At 42.3% G+C, this 20,664-nt stretch overlaps 1 protein-coding gene across 3 annotated transcripts in view; it reads left to right on the top strand.

Moving 5' to 3' along the window:
• The first annotated feature begins 211 nt into the window (after window positions 1-211).
• LOC137344437 (troponin T, cardiac muscle-like) overlaps window positions 212-20,664 on the top strand; it is a 33,177-nt gene continuing 12,724 nt past the window's right edge. Inside the window, exons 1-7 of one of the 3 annotated variants that reach the window (XM_068007403.1) lie at window positions 212-223; window positions 7,727-7,747; window positions 8,946-8,972; window positions 9,654-9,683; window positions 11,427-11,453; window positions 15,490-15,525; window positions 18,682-18,700. The gene's annotated coding sequence lies outside the window, so the exon portion shown is untranslated. Of the gene's footprint in view, window positions 224-7,726; window positions 7,748-8,945; window positions 8,973-9,653; window positions 9,684-11,426; window positions 11,454-15,489; window positions 15,526-18,681; window positions 18,701-20,664 lie in introns of those variants that run through there. The other 2 variants (XM_068007404.1, XM_068007405.1) reach the window with 2 other exon arrangements.

Below are 20,664 nucleotides of genomic sequence, written 5' to 3' on the forward strand. Positions count from 1 at the left end.
GGACTTTCCTAATTTGTACAGCTCAGTTACCCACTGAGTCAACCTGCTAAGCCATTGGGGGATTTTTAAATGATTATTATTTTATTTCAGGGAACAGGAAGGTAAGAAGTTGGACACTAATATGCTGCACTTCCACTTTTGTAAAAAGGACATTCCAGTGATCTTTAGTAAATATTTTTCCTTGTGTTTTATTTGCCTGTCCTAACAGAAGAAGCTGCTGAAGGTATGTAACTTTTCTTCTGAGCATTCACATAGCTGAAGGTTATTCAGTGTTTCTTTTAGTAATTTATGGATAAATACAAAGGACAGAGGCCATTTTACCCATCTAGCTCAACCTTCCATAGAAACCCATGATCCCCTTACCACAGCATTTAATTGCCTCTTGATTGACTGCAGAAGTTTTGCCTACCCTACTTAAAAGACCATCCCAGGTGTTAATCATTCTTTATGTGAAGAAGTTATTTCCGACATCATTTTTGAACTTTTTTTTATCAACCTTGCATTCGAGGCGCAGACTCGATGGGCCGAATGGCCTCCTTCCGTGCTGTAACCTTTCTATGATTCTATGATTCATGGCTTAACTTGAAGTAGTGCTCAGGATTAATCTTTTCTATTCCACTCAGTATCTTATATACCTCTATAGGAACTCCTCACATTTACCTCCTGTTAAGGCTAAAAAGTCCAAATTTTTCTAACCTTTCCTCATAACTCAGTCCTCAGGTTTCAGCCTTCTGGCCTTTCACCTCCAGGGCTCAGAATAATGTGCCTCAGTGGTCAGAACTGAATTCAGTATTCAAGTTGTGGACTGACCAGAACACTATTCAACTTCAGCATGATTGTCTCCGATTTACAATTTATTGACTTGGCATATATTTCAGTTTTTAGTTTGCTTTGCTGATTACTGCTCTCCAGTGATTAGATATGGTCTATGTTGAGTCTACTATCATTCCCAGATCACATTTGGCCTCCCATTAGCTAGTTTGGCAGCATTCATTAAGTATTTCTCCATTTTTTTCTTCCAATATGTAACAATTGCCTCTTATCTGTATTGACTTTAATCTGCCATAGTCTGACTGCTTGTAAATGTTGTCTAGATCACTTAATAACTACCTGCCTGCCTCATCAGACTCTACAGCCCCGCTTATTTACGAGTTTGACCAACTTACATTGTGTTTCTGAACCCAGGTCATTTATATAAATCAGAAACCGTCTGGGTCCCAGCATTGATCTTTGGAGTACTTACCTCAGTACATCTCCCTAGTCTGATATCAACCACTTTCTGAAAGTCAAAAACATTAAGTAATAAAGCTTTCCAATGTGCACTTGGATGTCAATTGCTCAAATAGATCAAGGAAGTTGGTCAGGCACTCAAATAGATTATTTCATATAGCTAATCATCAAGTTTGTTCCTAATGATAAATTCTGTAGTTAACTAAATTTGTTTTGTCCATATTGGCTTATTTACAATCCAGTGAGTCGTCCCCTGTATTCATTGACACGCCCATGAATAAAAGTTGTGAATTTAGTCCCTAGTCTCACTTAACATCCATGGGTACCATCTGTCAGCTTGGCTCAGTCATAAGAACATAAGAAATAGGAGCAGGAGAAGGCCATACCACCCCTTGAGCCTGCACCACCATTCAATAAGATCTTGGCTGATCTTCGACCTCAACTCTACTTTCCCGCCCGATCCCTGATCATAGAGCGCTCACCTCTAAGTCAGAAAGTTGTGGGTTCAAGTCCTGCTCTGGGACTTAAACACAGAATGTAGGCTGACAGTGCAGTAATGAAGTGCTCAGACTTTCAGATGAGGTATTTAACCAAGGTTCTGCCTATTCAGATAGAGGTAAAAGATCCCATGGCACTATTTAAAGAAGAGCAGGGGAGTTGTCCAGGCTAACATTTATCTCTGAGCCAACATTGCCAAAAAAACATATTAACTGGTCATTATATCATTTTGATTTGTGGGATCTTACTGAATGCAAATAGGCTGCTGTGTTTCCCTACAACAACGACTACACTTCAAAAAAGTAATTAATTGTCTGTGAAGTGCTTTGGGACATCGAAAGGGACTATACAAATGCCTCATTCTTCTTTCATGCAAGTGATATCAAAGTCATAGTTGTAGAATGCCCTTTGATAGGTGGCATGCTCTCTTTTGATTCCTCGCCATCCACCCTGACACTGGATTTTCTATTAAAAGATTAACTTTAAGATATACACTAGAAGGATATAAAAATACATGATTAAAAGGTTCTCAAACCCCAGAGCAGATGATAAACTAAGGAAGTGTCTCCATGAAGAGAGTTTGGAAATCACTTGTCTACTGTCATTGGGAAAATTGTATTAGTTCTCGAGCAGGCTTATAGTTAAAATACTTCACTGCAGTTAACACTGGAATAACCACCTAAATCCTCTTGAGAGCAGCGCAGATCTCTTTAGAATCCAACCTTTTCCCCTGTGAGAATGAGTCACTGCTTATGGAAAAAACAGTATTGCAGTGGTAGTAATCACTGTAAGTTGTGCTGATCTTGCTCAGGGTTAGCACTGTACTTTAATGACAGTGAAAGAAATGAACTCTTTAAACACAGTGGTATTTGGATAGAATTGAAAAAGATACAACAGGATGCTGTGACATGATGGTTAGGAAGTGATGTTGTAGAAATAGTCCTAAGAGCAAGGAACTGGGTAGATGCGGGTATGTATTGGTGAGGTTAAAGGAACATTTTTCCCAAACTATCATAAACCTCTCCAACTCAGTAAGAAGTCGTAAAAATCTATGGGAAACGTCTCCTGGTGTAAATGCTGGAATCCAAACACTGACGACCTGCTCCTTACCCATCAGCGTATGCGTCAGCAGGAGGTCAGGTCATTTAATATATGGCTGGCAGGTGCCTGCACCATTAAGGTGCTTGCCTGACCAGAGAGGCCAGTAATTCTGGTGGAGAATGTCCGCTCTGAGGAGGGGATACTGAGCCCTGCCTGGAAACATCCCACAAGTGTAACCATCATTCCTGTATGTTGGGGGGCCAAAATATAATCTTTGATAAAGATATTTTTGGGAGTCTAGTCCATGACTCAGGCCTGGTTCTCCAGGTGGGCCCGCTTGTGCCCTGCAGCAGCAGGTATGCCTTCTTTCACTGCTGTACCCCGGGTCATGCCACTTTTGATGTGGTGACCTTGTTTGGGGTGGACAGCGTATCCAAGTCCTGGCTTAATTATTGGCCCGTCCCCCCCATTTCTGCCAGACTGACAGTAGAAGGGTGTTGGAGTGCCATGGATTTTCAGCCCTTTAAAATTACTCAAAAAATATACTCTTTAATCTTTTCCATTGACCTTACCAAAAGCCCCTCCTGAAGTGTTATTTCATTTTAACTGTAAAGCTAACAGAATGAACCTGGTCAAAATCAGCCTTGTAAACATGGCTCCAGATTTTTAAAGGTCTTCATTACCAACCCCCATTCCTCTTGCATCCCACATTCAATTTGTCTTTACAATGACCTTGTAGATAGCTCCTAAAGTCTTGGAATTCTTTCAATGACAAAATATTATTGGAGCTATTTCTATCATCTCTTTGTGAAGCCATCTCCTTAGTTCACACCTGTTGTGCATTTTAGAGCTCTCTCAACTTTAATTTTAAATTATTTCATTACTAGATGCTATAAATTATAGTACAGGATACACTATCATTGTTAAAGATTCTGTCGAATTTAAATTACATTGAAATTACAACACAGAAACAGGATATTCTGCCCAATGAGTCTGTATCGGTGTTTATCCTCCAAACGACCAGTAATCTTAATCCCACTTAATCCCCCTGTTACGTTATCCCTTCTTCTCCTTTTCTTCAACCTCCTGTTTAACCTATTAAAAGAAAAAGGGCCTGGATTTTAACTCTGAGCAGTGGAAAGCGCGGGGGGCAAGGGTTGGGGGTTGGGGGAGCATTTCCGGAAATATGGATTTCCCGGATGTCATGACGATTTTGACGTCAGTACGTCCTTTAAATTTTTTCAGCAGGTTTCCTGCCTGACAGGCAGCATGAGTGCCAGGCTGGCTGCCTGTCGAACGAGAAAGCGGCTGGGGAGACATCAGGGGGCTTGGGGCCGGACGTCGGGGAAGGGGGGTCGGTCATGGGGGTGGGTGGGAGGAATCGGGAGGCGGGGTGGAACATCGTGGGGAGGGGGTCGGAGATATCACGGGGGTTGAGACATCATGGTGGGGGGGGGGGTTGGACATTATGGAGGGATTCAGAGAGATGAGGAGGTGCCGTGGATAAATTGGGGGGGTGGGAGTCGGACATGGGGGGGAGGGGGTTGTCATCTGATCGTGAATGTCAGATGGTGGCAGGTAAGATTGTTGGGCCTGGAGGGCTCACTCCTGGCCCACAAGCAGTGCAATAAAGGTACTTATCTGTTGATCCAGCCCTTCTCACCTCCTTTTATGTGGCATGAATCAAAAGGCCCAGGAATCCCAGCCCCCAGGAGTTAAAAATAAAAAAGCTATTAAAATGGAGGCCCGCAGCCTCCTTAAAAGATTTTACTGACCAACCCGCCACCTGTGAGCGGGTTGGCCGCCCGCCTCCCAACCCGCCTCCATTAAAACCGGAAGTGGGCGGGTTGGAGGCGGGTTGAGGTCGGGTTTTACATTTTTACCTTCTCACCTACTCCCAACCCACCCATCTTTGGGGGTTAAAATTACCCCCATGGTCTCTGCTTCAGTCATTAACTTTGGTAGTGCATTCCACAGCCTCACAATCCTCTGTGTGGAATATTTTTTCTTGCTCTCTGTCCCAAATCTCTTACATCTCATTTTATACCAATGATTTATTGTTCTACACCCTTCAATCACTGGAAGGAAAATCAGGCGGTGTGTTAATGGGCAACTGAGCCATTTTCACCAGGTTACTATCAGGTGATGGAAGTTAAAATCTATCCCGCTGTTTCTATCTACTCTGTCCTATCCTTTCATAGTTTTAAACACCTCTGTGACATCACATTCTAATCGCCTCTGTTCAAATGAAAACAGCCAGTTTGTAAATTTCTTCAACTCAGTCTTTTATTGATCATTATAGTGTTGTTCCTTCAATAATACCAAAATACCATTCGTATTAACTCAGCAATTAGTGAAAATAAAGTGTGACATAAATTGAAGCTGGTATCGGGGATTAGAGCCAGTTGACCTGTAGCAGTTTCAATCTAAACTAGAGTTAATTCAAAGTCTAAACTAGACTAAAACCACTGGGGCAGATATTGCACACTATGGGCTCGATTTTCCGATCGCGTTTCCGGCGGGTTTCCAGCGGGTTGGCCCCGAAAATCCCGATCTCCGGTCACGTGACCGGATCGCGACGAAATCCCGGCCACTTCCAGGTACCGCGCTGACGACGGGGCTGCGCGCGCAAGCCCCGCTGGTGGGAATCCCGCAGGCAATTAAAGCCAGCGGGGTTCCACTTGAGAGTACTTACCTTGCTCGTTGTGGTCAGTTAATGAGCTGAAGCAGCTGTCAAAAGAGGAAGTGTGGGATTTTAGGTTCAAAGCAGTCAGTTTCCCACACTGGGGGAAACAGACTCCCTCCAACCAGGCGTGTTGTAGCCAGCAGGTGCCAAGGTGCGCTCCACGGGGGAGAGCCCTCACCCACGCAGGAGGCCACCGCGTCACATAGGGCAACCCCTGCCCTCCACCACCCCCCGCCAAGCCAGAGGACAGACCGACATGAGACCGCAGCCCCAGTCCGAGGACCCACACACCTACTCTGCACAACCCCTCAGACCAACACCTGCCAGTTGGATGGTGTGTGGACACCCTCGGAGGACGAAGAGCATGACCAGCACCAGCAGCCTCGCAGTCCACGCCGTCCGCCGCAGAGACGTGGATCCCCCCAACACGGTGTTGTTGCACGGCCACCTGCACAGCAGGAGGGAGGGCTACCGCAGAGAGAGACGCGTCGCAGAGGGCACTACCCTCGCCACAGGGTCCACAGACCGAGGCGCAGCTCCCCGGACCTCTCCGAGCAGCAGTGCACAGGGAGGCGCAGATTCGCTCGACATGTAGTCGTGGAGATCTGCAGCCTCTTTCATGCCGAGCTGCTCCTGGCTGGCCCCAGCACCAACTGCTTACCTGTCGCTGGCAAAGTCACCACTGCCCTCCACACCTTCTCCTCCGCATCCTTCCAGGGTGCAGCCGGCTACACCGCCGATGTCTCTCAGTCGTCTGCGCGGACGAGCCCTGCAAATACACCTGCACCTACTCTGCAGTAACACGATGGGTGGCATCAGTGGTGGGTCCTCATAGTGATACCCAGGAGCGGGCATTATTGGACACAACGGACAGGATTCGCGGAGACATGGCAGTGGTGGTGTCAATATAATGTGTGCTGTTTGTTGCTCTGAAATTCAATATGGGTAACACCCATGACAAACCCTCAGACACCCTTGTGCACCCCCTTCATGCTGACGAGACGTTTGCCTTACGCTGCCTACTGCACATATGTGATGCATGCCCTGTGGCTGCAGCACAGGTGGTGGCAGGTTGAGTGAGGCTGGCCGTGAGGGAGATGCACGAGAGGGTGAGTATGGGATGGAGCCATGAGATTGTATGAGGATTGGGTCGCGTGTTAGTGGCAGGATGAGTACTGGCGAGGTGAGTAGGTGGAGGTAAGATGAGGATGGGGTGTGAGTGGGTATGAAGGGTGATGTGACAGAATAGTGTTGGCAGTGCAGAAGGAGATTTGGGGTGGGGGCAGTGTTGTGGCAGACGGAGTGTAGGGGAAAGACTTCATGTTCTCACTGTGGCGGGTCTACTGCGGTCATTGCAGCGCCTCCTGCACTGTATGCAGGTGGGCCATATGTTGGTGGCGCAGGTGACCCCCTCTGCCACCTCGAGCCAGGCCTTCTTGGTGGCAGAGGCAGGCCGCTTCCTCCCGCCCGCCGGGGGGAAGATCTGTGTCCTCCCCCTCCTCCTCACCCCATCTGATGATACCTGGGGTGAGGCATCATTAAACTGGGAGCAGCCTTCCCCCTGGGCTGCTCCATGCTGCAATTTGTTCTATTGGTTGCAGCATCTGTCAGTGGAGGACTGCCCCTTTAACTAGAGAGCCTCCAGCTGACAGATCGTACTGCGCATGCGCAGCCCGACCGACGCGCAGGCCAGCGCCGTGGACCCCAGAGGAGCAGGTAATTGATTCCGATTAGTGTGTTGCCTGCTACGATCGCGTGGGCAACCCACTAATTTCGCCGTTCGCGTTTTCGACGCTCCCGGAGGACCACCCGCTGGGAACCCGCAGGCTTGCTAAATTCGAGCCCTATGTGTATAGATTGTATAGCTGGAAGTGGTACTGACTATTATACGTGATATCACTTGCTTGAAAATTTCCAAGGCATATATTGATTTTATGGGCTAGCCATATCTCTAAGAATTCATTTTTGTAGGGGGCAGAGAGAATAATAGTTTATTTTGGTTTGCACCATTTAAATTTTGACTAAACAGACACTAAAATCCCCTGGAGATAAACTGCATTTCTAAATGTTTTGGTCAAGTAAGGATTAATCCAAAAATGTGGTATAGGACCATTTTTGTTTGAATGTCTTAAGCTTGTTTTTTGCACTCTATGGTGTTTTACTTCTAGTTTTGTATTAATATATTTATTTTTTATAATCCTGTTTTAACCTTACTACTTTACAACATTGACTAATTCAAATTTTCAATTTATAAAACTATTCTCCTTGCAGAAGAGGAACATGAAGAAAATGGTAAATAGAACTTTTAACTGTCATTTCATTTGCATGCCAAACATCAAGCTTGTTAATAATGTTCACAGTTTACTTCATAGCCAAAATTAATTGAATAGAGTCCACATATAAATTAATGTTGTTTTGACTTCTTCTCCACTGCAATAGCTCAACTGGTTAAGCTAGTGATTAGCTGAGTTATGCTCAGACCAGGAAGGTCCTGGGTTCAAGCCCTGGTTTAGGCTGATTATAACTGGTCTTAGCTACTGTGGTAGTAGGCATAATGGTTATTTAACTAAATGAGATAAGTAATTGCACTCTCCAGTTATATAAAAGCTCCAGTATAACCCAGTCTCAATCTAGTGAACAAAATGTGTCAAGCGATGAAGCTCTCAAGTAAAAGAAATCTTATTATGTATATTGACCAACATAATAGTGGGGAGTGCTACGATTGGCATTAGCACTCTTGGTTAGAGAGGGAAAATTTGGCCAGGTCTCTCCATTCCTGTAAGAAGTGCATGTGCAGGTCAGATTATGTTCCTCATGATTGAATTGCCTGTTATTTCCTCCATGTCAGCTGACACATAAGGAATGGTCACTTTGATATTACTACACGTGTATCCCATCAAGTCCTTCAGAAGAGGGAGGGGAGAAACTTGATGGAAAGAGATATTAAATAAATGAACATTAATGGAACTTTTTCTTTCCCTCATTGCTCTTTCTGGTTTGGAAGCTATTGAGTAGCGATGATAAACTGGTGCCATGTTAACCTGACTTTCCCTGCTAAGTGATCAGTTGTGAATTTCCAATATTTTTTGCTTTTACTTATGCTTTGCCCAGCCTTGACTGCAATGAACTGATTAATACTCCTGTGCTGAATGTATAGCAGCTGCTCTGCTTGTACCTCTATGGAAGAGATTCTGAAACACGACTGATGATTATTTTTGTCATTATTCCAGTTGCAAATGCCAATCATTTTTATGTAATCTCTCATGAAACCTCTTAGCCTTTTAGTCCTAGTATGGCAATTCCTCTTTCGTAGTGAGATAATGTTGTTAATAATAAATAGGAGACAAATATATTCTTAATTATATAGTAGTAAAATTCTCCCTCCAATAAAAAACTACAGTGATTCTAAATGTTATTACAGACTCTTACTCCATGGCTTTTAAAGAACTAACCATTGCATGTTGTGTTGCTTTAATGCTCAATGTTGTAGAAGAGGAAGAGTTGGAAGAGGAGCAAGGTAAATCACTTCATTTTCAAAGATATCCTTCTTATTGTTGCTTTATTTGTATCTGATCTTCTCTGTTAAGTAAAGTTAGAGCATAAAATAGTGGGCCAGTTACAACCCCGATGCCTGAAGACACATTTAGTTACAAACACTTGGCAGGTGCTGAATTATGATTGACAACTTTGTCTTGGCATCCAGGAATGGAAAGGATGCAATCTGTGTTGTATCAGTGGAGGGTTTTGCTGATGGAGTCCTTGCTAATGTCACTTGAATGCTATTTTGGCCATGACCACTGTGAAAACGCAGATCCCCAGGGGTTGGGAGGGAGGTCATGGGGATGTAACTAAAACTGTGACTTTGCCTACCAGTCAAAGGAGAATTTTAAGAAATTCGCATGGAAGGTCTAAAATGAGAGCAATACGTCGCAACACTCTCCGGTAATGTCTTTTTGCTAAAAACTCACATGAATGGATTATCATTTTTATTTATCTTGTGTTTGTAACTTATCATCTCACTTTTATTAGGTAGCAAAATATTGCAGTTCCCATCTGTTGACTGACTTTAACGCTTCTACTGTAGTGTAGAACAGAAATTGTACTGTGCTGTTCTAAAATATTTTATCATGTACATAGTAGCACTGATGTACACCAATATGTTTTTAATCAAACTGTTTTGCTTGAATGCTTATTTCAGCTGATGAAGAGGAAGTAGAAGATGAGGAAGGTAAGATGTATGATCCATACAAAAGTATTTTTCTGTGTTTGTCAAATTGTGTGTTCTGATGTGTAATAGTGATGAAAATTATCATTGTGATGAAAATGATATATGGCTATTCTATTTTTCTCCCTTCTTTCCTCCTTCCTCTAAGCATAAAGCTAGCTGTAGCTTATTACTACTTCCAGAAACAACAATGATAGTAACTATTTTTTCTGGAACATTTTATGTTAAGGTTGCACTATGGAAATCACCTCTGTTTTCTGCTGCAAAATTCTTTCGTCGTCTTGCCGTTATTGCCAGCATCCTAAATCTGGTTATCTAGAGACAGCTAGATAATACCAGGTTCACACTTTTAAAATGCCTTAACATGCACTTAACTAGGAAATGTATGGCAAAGGCCATTACTCTCAGGGTATTAAATTGAAGAAGCTACAGTTGGCTGAAATGCACTGCAAACCAAGATGCACAGGCTCTTTGATGTCCTCTGTAATTACGTTATTTCTAATGTGAGTGAACTTTATGGGTTGAGAGGGTGCCACAAAAGTCCCCCACCAGTGGACAGTTTTTGGGGGAGGGGGTGAGGGGAAGTGGGACACGCACTGTTGACATTACTAACCCATCAGCAGCTGATTTTGCTGAACTGATCTTCATGGAATCTGAGGAACATCACATAAAGCAATCATTTGAGCTCACGCCAACCCTCAATGTAGCAAGGTTCAACATTCGCAAAGTACTGCTACGAGTGCACATGCGAACAACAAAATGTGTCAAGTATTGTAATCTTCACAACATTTTTGTCCAGCACCCTGTAAAGCACTCTGAGAGGTGAGTGATGCTATAGAAATGCAATCTGCTGTTCTGAAATTTACCACGGCAATAAAAGATTTACAATCATACAATGTAGCAATTAAATTAATATAGTATGAGTGCTTTACATGCTTGAGCTGCACCCTTTTTGTTCTTTTCAGCTCAAGAGGTCTGCTTCATTCATAAATGTAAGAAGTTGAAAGTTACAGCTTAATCTTCCAAATATGTTCATCCACATAAAGAGTGATAGAAGTTATAAGTGTCGAAAGATAAAAGTTAAATGGAATGACAACTATTACTTCAGTGCAGCCATTCATTATGTAAAGAAGATAGACATGTTTGACAGAATGAGTTGTAACTTTTAACTTCTTGCGACTATAAATGGAACAGTTCCCATGAACACTTGTGGTACACTGGTGAGTAAGGGTTCAGCTGAATTGGTAAAGAATGTAGGGAACCCAATTCTGCTGCTGCCTCATATCAAAGTGACAAGGGAAAGTGGAAGAAATGCCCTGTGTAATCACAGAATAAGAAATGATAATGAAGAATAAAAGGCTTGAGGACGAAAAAAATCTTTATTTTAAATTTTGTCAGAATAGACATTAAAAAATACATTTATTTATGATGTAGTTCAGAGGGAGTAAAGTGTTATTTATTCTAATTACCAAATCAATCTATTTCTAGACATGGACAGTGAGAAATAAAGAACATGAAAGAAAGACAAAGTCAGATTTATGCAGCTAGAAAACATCAAACTGCTGCCTCCTTAATTAACAAAATTAATTGTAGACATATGAAATGTTGCAGCATTTCAGATAAGAATTTAGTAGAATTGCAATATGTTTCACTGTTTAATTATATCTCATTTAAATTGGAAAATTACTGACAATAATTTTTGATAATTGTACTAAATAAACTTTCATTTACAATTTTAATTCCTAGGAGATAAAACTGCTGAAGAGGCTCAAGGTATGAAATGTAACAACATTCGTCATTTTTGTTTGTAATCATTTGTTGCTTTTTCTACGTCTTCAGGCTTTGTTTGGTAACTGGAATGGCCTTATAAGCGCTTAATGTTGTCAACAGTATGTATTACTTTAGGATTCACCCTTAACCTTCTACCTGTAACCATATAGTTGTTGAAACATAGAAACATAGAAAATAGGAGCAGGAGTAGGTCATTCAGCCCTTCGAGTCTGCTCCGCAATTCAATTTGATCATGGCTAATCCTTTATCTCAATACCATATTCCTGCTCTCTCCCCATACCCCTTGGTGCCTTTTGTGTCTAGAAATCTATCTAGCTCCTTCTTTAATATATTCAGTGACTTGGCCTCCACAGCCTTCTATGGTAGAGAATTCCACAGGTTCACTATCCTCTGAGTGAAGAAATTTCTCCTCATCTCAGTCCTAAATGTCCTACCATATCTTGAGACCATAACCCCCCGTCCTGGACTCCCCAGCCAGGGAAAACAACCTCCCTGCATCCAGTCTGTCTAGCCCTGTCAGAATTTTATATGTTTCAATAAGATCCCCTCTCATTCTTCTAAACTCAAGTGAATACAGGCCAAGTCGACCCAATCTCTCCTCATACGACAGTCATGCCATCCCAGGAATCAGTCTGGTCAACCTTCACTGCACTCCATTTACGGCAAGGACATTCTTTCTTAGGTAAGGAATAGACAGAATCAGAGATGCTAAGGTCCAGAGGTTCTTTTATTTGATCAAAAGGCCATCTAAAAGGCACTCTTGTACTAGAACTCCCATAATCCACCATTCCTGGTGAGATAGCTTCAGTGATATGCCCCCTTCTGAGGTTGCAACCATATTTTTGTGAGGCAGTTTGACAGAGATTACAGTCCTGTGAGGCTGTTTTTGCCAAACGAACAGAAACATAAGGTACCAATAAAATTAAGTTTGATAGCTTTTGTAATTGGTACAAAAATATTTTTTGATGGAAAGCCATAACTATTTGAAATTTTCTCTTATTCGACTTAGCAAAAATTTTACATTTTGCTTTCCTGTAGAATAGTTTGTAGAAACACTGTATACGTTATAAATGAAGGGTTCAAAATAATTAGAATCAATTCAGTTAGTGCGCCCTGACAAAAGGAATTTTAATAAACATCATCTAGTCAGTATTTCAAGTAGTATAACAGCAGGTTTGGAGCTGCAATGGGGAATTTTTGTTTTTTCCTTCTGGAGGGATGAGCTAGAAAAAGCCAAATGGCCTTTCACCGTTGAATTTATGTTGTGATCTTGTGATCATATAACAGACTATAACATCCCTTTCTCTGCACCAAGATATTTTGAAAGCACGAACATGCTGACTTTCAAAGGTTGACATCTTTCTGATGCATATATATCTTCCCCATACTTCCCTAGTGTATATTAAAAAAAAATTGGACTTTCAGTGAATCAGGAAGTAATGTCAGTAACTAATGTTTCATCAAACATTCCAATCCCTCCACTGTGGGATTGGAATGGAAAGTTCAAGCTGTAGATGCTATGACTTGCCATTAATTAAATGCAAACACACATGTGTTCTCTCTCTGACACACACAGGATTGCATTTAACTATTGGATTACTGGGGTAAAAAACGAAGGCCTCTATTTTAACTTGAGATGTGAGTGCGGCATGCGGGGCCTCATTTTAATTTATAAAATCAGACTCCCTGAAGCCAGTAGGAATGACGGCGGGCAGGAACGGGAAATTGCACGCAGGTTGCTGGTAAGTGAGGCGATTGCGGTCGCAGGAAGGGGAAGGAAACCCAAGGCAGGAGGGTCCAAGGATTCTTTGTAGGGCCCGGTGGAGCACTCTTGCTCTTCCTGGCCCATGATGAAACTGTTCAAAAAATTTAAAACACCATTTACCTGGGCCTCTTCTGGTCCTGGATCCAATTCGTGGCCCGGGCACCGTCGGCACTGTGGAAATCTCACGCAGTCTGAGTTAAAATTGCGTTGGGGTCCAAGTACTTTTGAGTATTTATGAGGCCCTCGCTTGCCTTAGGCTAGGGTTTCACATCACTGCTGAAACCCAGGATTAAAAATCATGGCCACAAGAGTGTGGCAGAAACTGGGAGGTGAGTACACTGCCCCTATTTTAACCCCCCATCTGCCCCGTTCTCATCGGGTGCAAGGGCTTAAAATCAGGACTTAAGGGTTTAGAAAAATAGATTGTAAAAAAGTTTCTTCAAACTTTCAAAACATTTTTATACTATTGACGTTCTAATACTCAACAGTGGATCAAAGAGATTTTCACAATATGAAGATATGGAACAAACAAAAAGGTGCTTTGTACTGAAAAAAAATCCATATTGAAGATGATGCAGCCTGCACGTACTCCAGTGACACATTTCAGTAATTTCCCTAAATAATGCCATTGCTTGTGTATTTATTTTACTTCTAAATTCACATTAATATCTTTTGTACTGATTCTAAACCCAACACAACTATATAAACCTGGCCATTGTTAAACTTAGGCATCCTTAAAGCATTTTGGATGTTTTAACTCAAGTCTAGATTTATTGCTTGAATTCTCAGTTATTTTTTATCTTTAAGTGTATTGAGCATTCATTGTCAAAATGTTGAAATATGATTTTTTTTAAATTTCTGATCTGAGGAAAACATTTGCAAAAGTTAAAACACTAATTGCAAAGAAAAATATCAGCAGCGTGCACAATACAGATTCTGGGAAACAAGCTGCAATCTTGTTTACAGTTAAAATGAAGTAGGTGAAAAAAACATTTTTTTTTCACATCACACAATATGGATCTGAATGTACTGGTGTCTGTTAGTTAAACTGCATGTACATGTATATGTATAGATCGTAGCTTCACTTTATTTCTGCAGTCTGCTGATGGATACTTAACTGTTAGATTATTCGATTTTATACCATATTCTCAGAGTAGATTTAGTTAGTGAAACAGTCTGATGCTATATCTGCTTATTGACTAGCCTCTCTCAGCTGTTGCTGTTCTACACAAGGGTATATTTTCCTATAAGTGTTATTTAAACTGTGTGTTAACCTGTTTAACATAAATGGGTTTATACTATAGTTAAAATAACATCTATAGGAAAATATACTCTGCAAGTAGTATAAAATAATGAATTAAGATTGTTTTGAAATTGTGCATTATTAAATGACAAAGCTGCAACTGCACCCACTGTCTTAATAAAAATAAATTCATTTGATACATTTATTTTATACGAAGAATTTGACACCAATCTGCATTTGCATGTTATGTATTGCAGTACAAAATACAAATAATGCATTGAACAAAGTAAACAACCTCATAAAAATTCTAAAATAGAAATGAACAGAGGTATTAACCCATTTAAAATAGTAGGCAGAGGAGTGTGAAATGAATGCACTAGGTATGGGTCCCCTGTTACTAACAACAATAAATTCTACTGTTCTGTCTGGACACAGTGGGAGAAAAAAGGGAAAATTCGAGCATTTCATCTAGAGCACAAGGATCACAACATAATTCATATGCTTTCTGTAGCTTAAAAAAATCATGTTGCTCAATCTCTTTGTGGCAATGGTTGTAATATTAAATACTGATACTTTATGATCAAGACTGCCAGCTTGCCTCAGGGTTTGCAATTATCACTGGCTTATTCGATTGAGATGAGAAAATGTAATAATGCACTAGTGGCACTTAAAAATGGGCTATCTCAGTTATTTGACTATTCTGAAATTGAGTATATCATGCTCACAAGAACAGAAAGCTTTCTACACACACCTTTAACAGCCCACCTGTAATTATAGCCTACATGCAAAAGAAAAGTGTTTTTTCTTGATTCTGCAATGTTATTGGACCAAGGTGAGTTACCACATTTTGTTAGCTGCTGGCGTTGCTGTCTGGTAATCCAATGGCCTGATATCAAACCATGCCATGACAGAAAGAATGACTGAAGTTAGCTCCATTGTGATTGTCACAGTGAGGATACAAGAGTATTTTCTATCATTTATTTTAAGATTTTTTAAATACATTTTTGCAGAAAACGATGCAGGAGGAGGAGGAGAAGAAGAAGAGGGTATTTATTTTTTTCTGTTTAAAGAACATTGAGATTTCTTGTACGCAATCTCACCATTAATAAAACTCACCCAGCCTTTGATTTCCTGCAAAAGAACTAATCGGCCTAATTATAACCTTTAATTATAATCTTGGGACAAATGACTGATGTTACAATCTATATTTTATTGTCTCCAACACAGCAAGTTTACTAATACAGAGGAAACTGTTAAATGAATAATGATTTTGCTAAGTAATTTTATTCACTTAAATGTTTTATTCTTTTATCTGTTCTAACTGTTATATTAAGTTTGGCAAGAAGCTAACAATGGAATGAAAACTTTATTCCAATTACAATACTGCAAAAACAGTCACACAGTTGTTATGGATAACTGAAAGTGTATTTATTTCATTTGTTTCATTACAATATACACATTACAGTGCAGTACAACAAATCTTTAAAATAAGGCTGTGATACACCAAACTGTTTAGCGATTTCACTCTGAGGATCTAGCAAATTTTCAGCCTATTCAGCATCACAATTAATTTCACCTTATCAGCAAGAGAACAAGTGCTATAAATTGGGTCGTGTAGCATCCGTTGTTCAGGCGCTACGCGGCCTCCTGAAGTTCCAAAATGTGTCTGGATTGCGCGCGCACGTTTCTAGCGTTATGTCTGCCGGACGACATCTTGGTAAAGGGTTTCGCGCTTGCATAGGTAACAAACACTGGCAGCATGTAAAGTAGGGAGAATATGCGTTACATCAGTGTGCAACGCTGATTTAAAGTGATAGACACCATTTTGGCATTTAATGCTCAACTCAACACAGTGTCTTAACCATGAACACCTGAACATGTCTTAGAGTGCCTGGAGGACTCCCCGCTAGTGCTATTTAAAGGGATCATGCAGGTGTTGCAGGTTAGTTGCTGGATTATTGATTCTGGCTGCTGGTAGAATAGGACGTGTTTGTTGAAGCTTCCTATACTTGCAGAGAGTTGCTATAATATATTTGAGAGTGGTTTGGCAGGTACTGCTTTATGGTTAGTGTAATTTGCAACATTGTTCAAACAAGATTCCTGGGAACCATGGCATGTGTGCTAGAGCTCCCGCTGGGCATAGAACACAACTGGGAGCATGCAGAGAGGCCACACAGAGCAGGTCAAGCTGCGAGGAGAGGGAGGAGGAGGAGGAGGCATAGGGAGCTGAGCAGGAGGCTATACCCCATGAGGGCCTTCAGGGAATACCACTCTTACCTCCAGATGAGCGAGGATCAGTGCATCTGACGGTTAAGGTTCACCAAAGAAGGCATGATGGAGATCTGTCACCTGCTGCAGCCGCAACTACAGCTTCAGAGCAGGACAAGGACAGCATTGCCTGTGACTGTGAAGGTAACCGTGACACTGAACTTCTATGGCTCTGGATCCTTTCAGGCCTCTGCTGCCGATCTGTGCAACATCTCACAGTGTGCAGTGCACTGCTGCATAAGGGAGGTCACGGAGGCACTATATGAGATACTCAACAGGTTCATCATGTTCACTCTTGATAGAGAGAAGCAGAATGAGCAAACACGAGGGTTTTCTTGCATTGCAGGCTTCCCCATGGTGCAGGGTGCCATTGACTCCATGCATATTGCCATGTGTCAACTCGGCCATCTTCATGAACTGAAAGGGGTTCCATTCCCTGAATGTGCAGCTGGTGTGTGACCACACGCAGTGCATTATGGAGGTCAATGCCTGCTACCCCAGGAGCAGTCACAATGCCTTCACTATCCGGCATCCAACCTGCCAGCTATCTTTGAACCGGCTCAGCAAGTGAAAGGCTGGTTAATGGGTGACAAGGGCCATTCCCTCATGTGTTGGCTCATGACTCCGCTCAGGAATGGACACACACTTGCAGAGCGGGCCTACAACAACAGTCATGCTGCCACATGCAACATCATTGAGCATACCATAGGCATCCTAAAGCAACGCTTCTGCTGCCTGGACCATTCTGTTGGAGTCCTGCAGTACTCTGCTGAGCAGGTGTCGAGAATTGTCATGGTATGCTGCATGCTGCATAACCCCGCCATTATGAGGGAACAGTCCTTGCCACCAATTATCCGGCAAGATCCTGAGCCAGAGGAAGAGGAGGAAGAGGAAGAGGAAGAGAAGGAAGAGGCTGAGGAACAGGAAGTAGACGAGGCTGAGGATGAGGGGAAGAGACGGAGGGGGTGCCCTGTGTACCAGAGCTCTGCATGCTCACCTGATCCGTGAGCGATATCAGTAACGTGAACGACATCTCCCAGGTTACCAACAGTCATACACTTCCCACCTATCCTCTCCCACTTGACCATTAAATCGCCCTCCATACGACTACACATTGCTTCCTCCCTCAGCTCCTCGCTGAAATAAAAACCACCACCAAATGCAAATTCAAATTCACATTTATAAATTAATACATGAAATTATACAAACAAAATAAGACTATTCACCCTTGTGTATTCCCCCAGTGCCTGTTATTCGTGTGCCTTTACCCATCCTAGTGCTCCTATGAGGTGTATCCCCAGTGGCTGGAGCATGGGTGGTGGAAGGCTGCTGACCATCAATGGAGGAGTGCGCAGATGGCCTTGGAGGACAACCTCGAGCAGCCCAGCTCGGGAGGGCCCGGCTTCAGACGGCACCATCTCGGCATTGGCTGCCGCAGTCTGGCCTGGCTGGTTGACAGGCAACAGCAAGGAAACTGGCAGAGTGGCAGGGGTGGGAACAGGAACGCTGTCGTCCGGACAGCATGTGGCAGCATAACTGTGCTGTATATAGTAGCATCACGTGAAGACAATCAAAGCCAATTGGACACAAAACCTTGACCAACCTGATCTGATATAAACTGATATGGATCGCTACACAGAACACTCTTGACTTGATCTTTAGAAAGTGTTCTGATGGGCAGACTCTTGATACATTTTGTGTTGCTTTAGTTTTTCTCTCAGTGCTAGGCTCTGGACGTTATTCACAAGTTGCAGAAGGAAGTGAGCAATTAATGCATTCTTTTACAATAGGGATTCTTAATATAGCATGCATTGAAAGTGATTATCATCCAACATGTCAGTGTAAATATTCAGACCAGATTCATGTTTATTTTCTGATTTAAAAAAACTTTTACTAACATTCATCTAATTTTCTCCTCATGTTCCATATCTAAGAAGAAAAACCTAAGCCAAAGTAAGTACAGCCTTGAATTATTTAGCAGTTGTTCCATATTGAAAGATTTATTTACTAATTTCTTTCAGTCATTTATGAAACCAAATGACAGTACGATGACTCTGTGCAGCCATTTTAGCTTGTGGTGTCAACCTTGGCACAATGGTAGCACTCTCACTTCTGAGCTGGTAGGTTGTAGGTTCAAGTCCCACTCCAGAGACTTGAGCACATAATATAGGCTGACATTTCAATGCAGTACGAAGGGAGTGCTGCACTATTGGATGAGCTGTCTTTTGAATGAGAAGTAAAACCGAAGCCCAGTCTGCCCTTCCAGGTGGACATAATAGACCCCATGGCACTATTTGAAGAAGAATATGGGAGATCCACCCCCGATTACCTGGCCAATATTTTTCCCACAACCAGCATCACTAAAAAAACGGATTATCTGGTCGTTATCTAACTGCATTTTGTGGGTCCTTGCTGTGCACACATTGGCTACTGCGTTTTCCTACATTACAACAGTGACTACACTTTTGGGCACAGAGTACACTCCCTGCTTCTGAATGGTGAGGCCCGAGGTTCCCTAGGTATTGGACCTCAGGCCTTACTGTAATGGATCAGAGCCCGACGGTGAAGAACAGTGCAAAAATCAGGTAAGTGGGTCCGGGGTTCAGGTTCAGGATCAGGACCAGGATCCAGGGATTGAATTGGGGCCAAGGGTTGGGATCGGGTCAGGCCCAGGGTTGAGTCCGGAGTCAGGGATCGCGGGGGCCGGGAATCGCAGGGCCGGGGATTGAGGGGGCTGCAGATCGGGGGTTGGGGCCGGGGAGATCGGCGATTGGGGCCAAGAGTGGGGGCGATCGGTGGTCGGGGCCAGAAGGTCCGATGTGTCTGCCCATGTTCCGTCAAAGTTATGGAGGGAGATGAGACGAACCCCCATGGAAATTCCACCCCTGTTTCCAGTTCAGTTAACATTGCCATTTCACACAGCGGACATGATTCTTTATCCTTCTGAAAAAAGATGGTTTAACCTGTAATTAATGTAAATTTAATCTGTGTGTATTCGCTGTTCAATAATTCTGTTTGGCAGTTTTTAACCAAAGTTACAACCTTCTGAAGTGAAGAAAGATCATGTGAGGGCATGTGATATTTCCAGTAGCCAAAATACAGCAACAAGAGTTTCTGTTTGATCTCTGGGCTTGTTACTTAATATTCCTGGCTACTAGGTATTTAGGAAAGATAGGAAAGGAAAGAACGGAGTTTTTTTTTGGGGGGTGGGGGTGACAGTATTGTTCAAAGAAACTATTATAACACTGGATAGGGATGATATAGTTGAGGGGTCAAAGACAGAATCTATTTGGTTAGAAATAAGGAACAAAAGAGGAGCTATTATGCTACTGGGTGTGTACTGTAGGCCACCAAATAGTGGGAGGGAGATAGCGGAGCAAATTTGCAGGAAAATTACAGAAAGATGCAAGAACTATAGAGTAGTGATAATGGGTGACTTCATTTATCCCTATATAGACTGGGACAGTAACAGTGCAAAAGGGCAAAGAGGGGAAGGAATTCATGAAAAGTGTACAAGTGAATTTTCTTGAACAATGTGTTTCCAGCCCAATGAGGGAGGAGGCAGTGCTAGATGTAGTTCTGGGGAATGAAATGGGGCAATTGGAGCATGTTTCAGTGGGGGAGCGTTTGGGGAACAGTGATCATAATATCATTAAGGTTTAGAATAGTTATGGAAAAGGATAAGGAACAATCAAATGTGAAAATACTTAACTGAAGGAGGGCAAATTTCAGTGAGTTAAAAGGGGATCTTGCTCAGGTGGATTGGAATCAAAAATTGGTAGACAAAACAGTAATTAAACAACGGGAGGCTTTCAAGGAAGAGATGGTTCGGGTACAGAGTAGACACATTCCCACAAGGGGGAAAGCAAGAACATCCAAAACTAGAGCTCCCTGAAAGACTAAAGATATAGAGATTA

Source organism: Heptranchias perlo, chromosome 27 (assembly GCF_035084215.1).
Source record: "Heptranchias perlo isolate sHepPer1 chromosome 27, sHepPer1.hap1, whole genome shotgun sequence".
Taxonomy (NCBI): Eukaryota; Metazoa; Chordata; class Chondrichthyes; order Hexanchiformes; family Hexanchidae; genus Heptranchias; species Heptranchias perlo.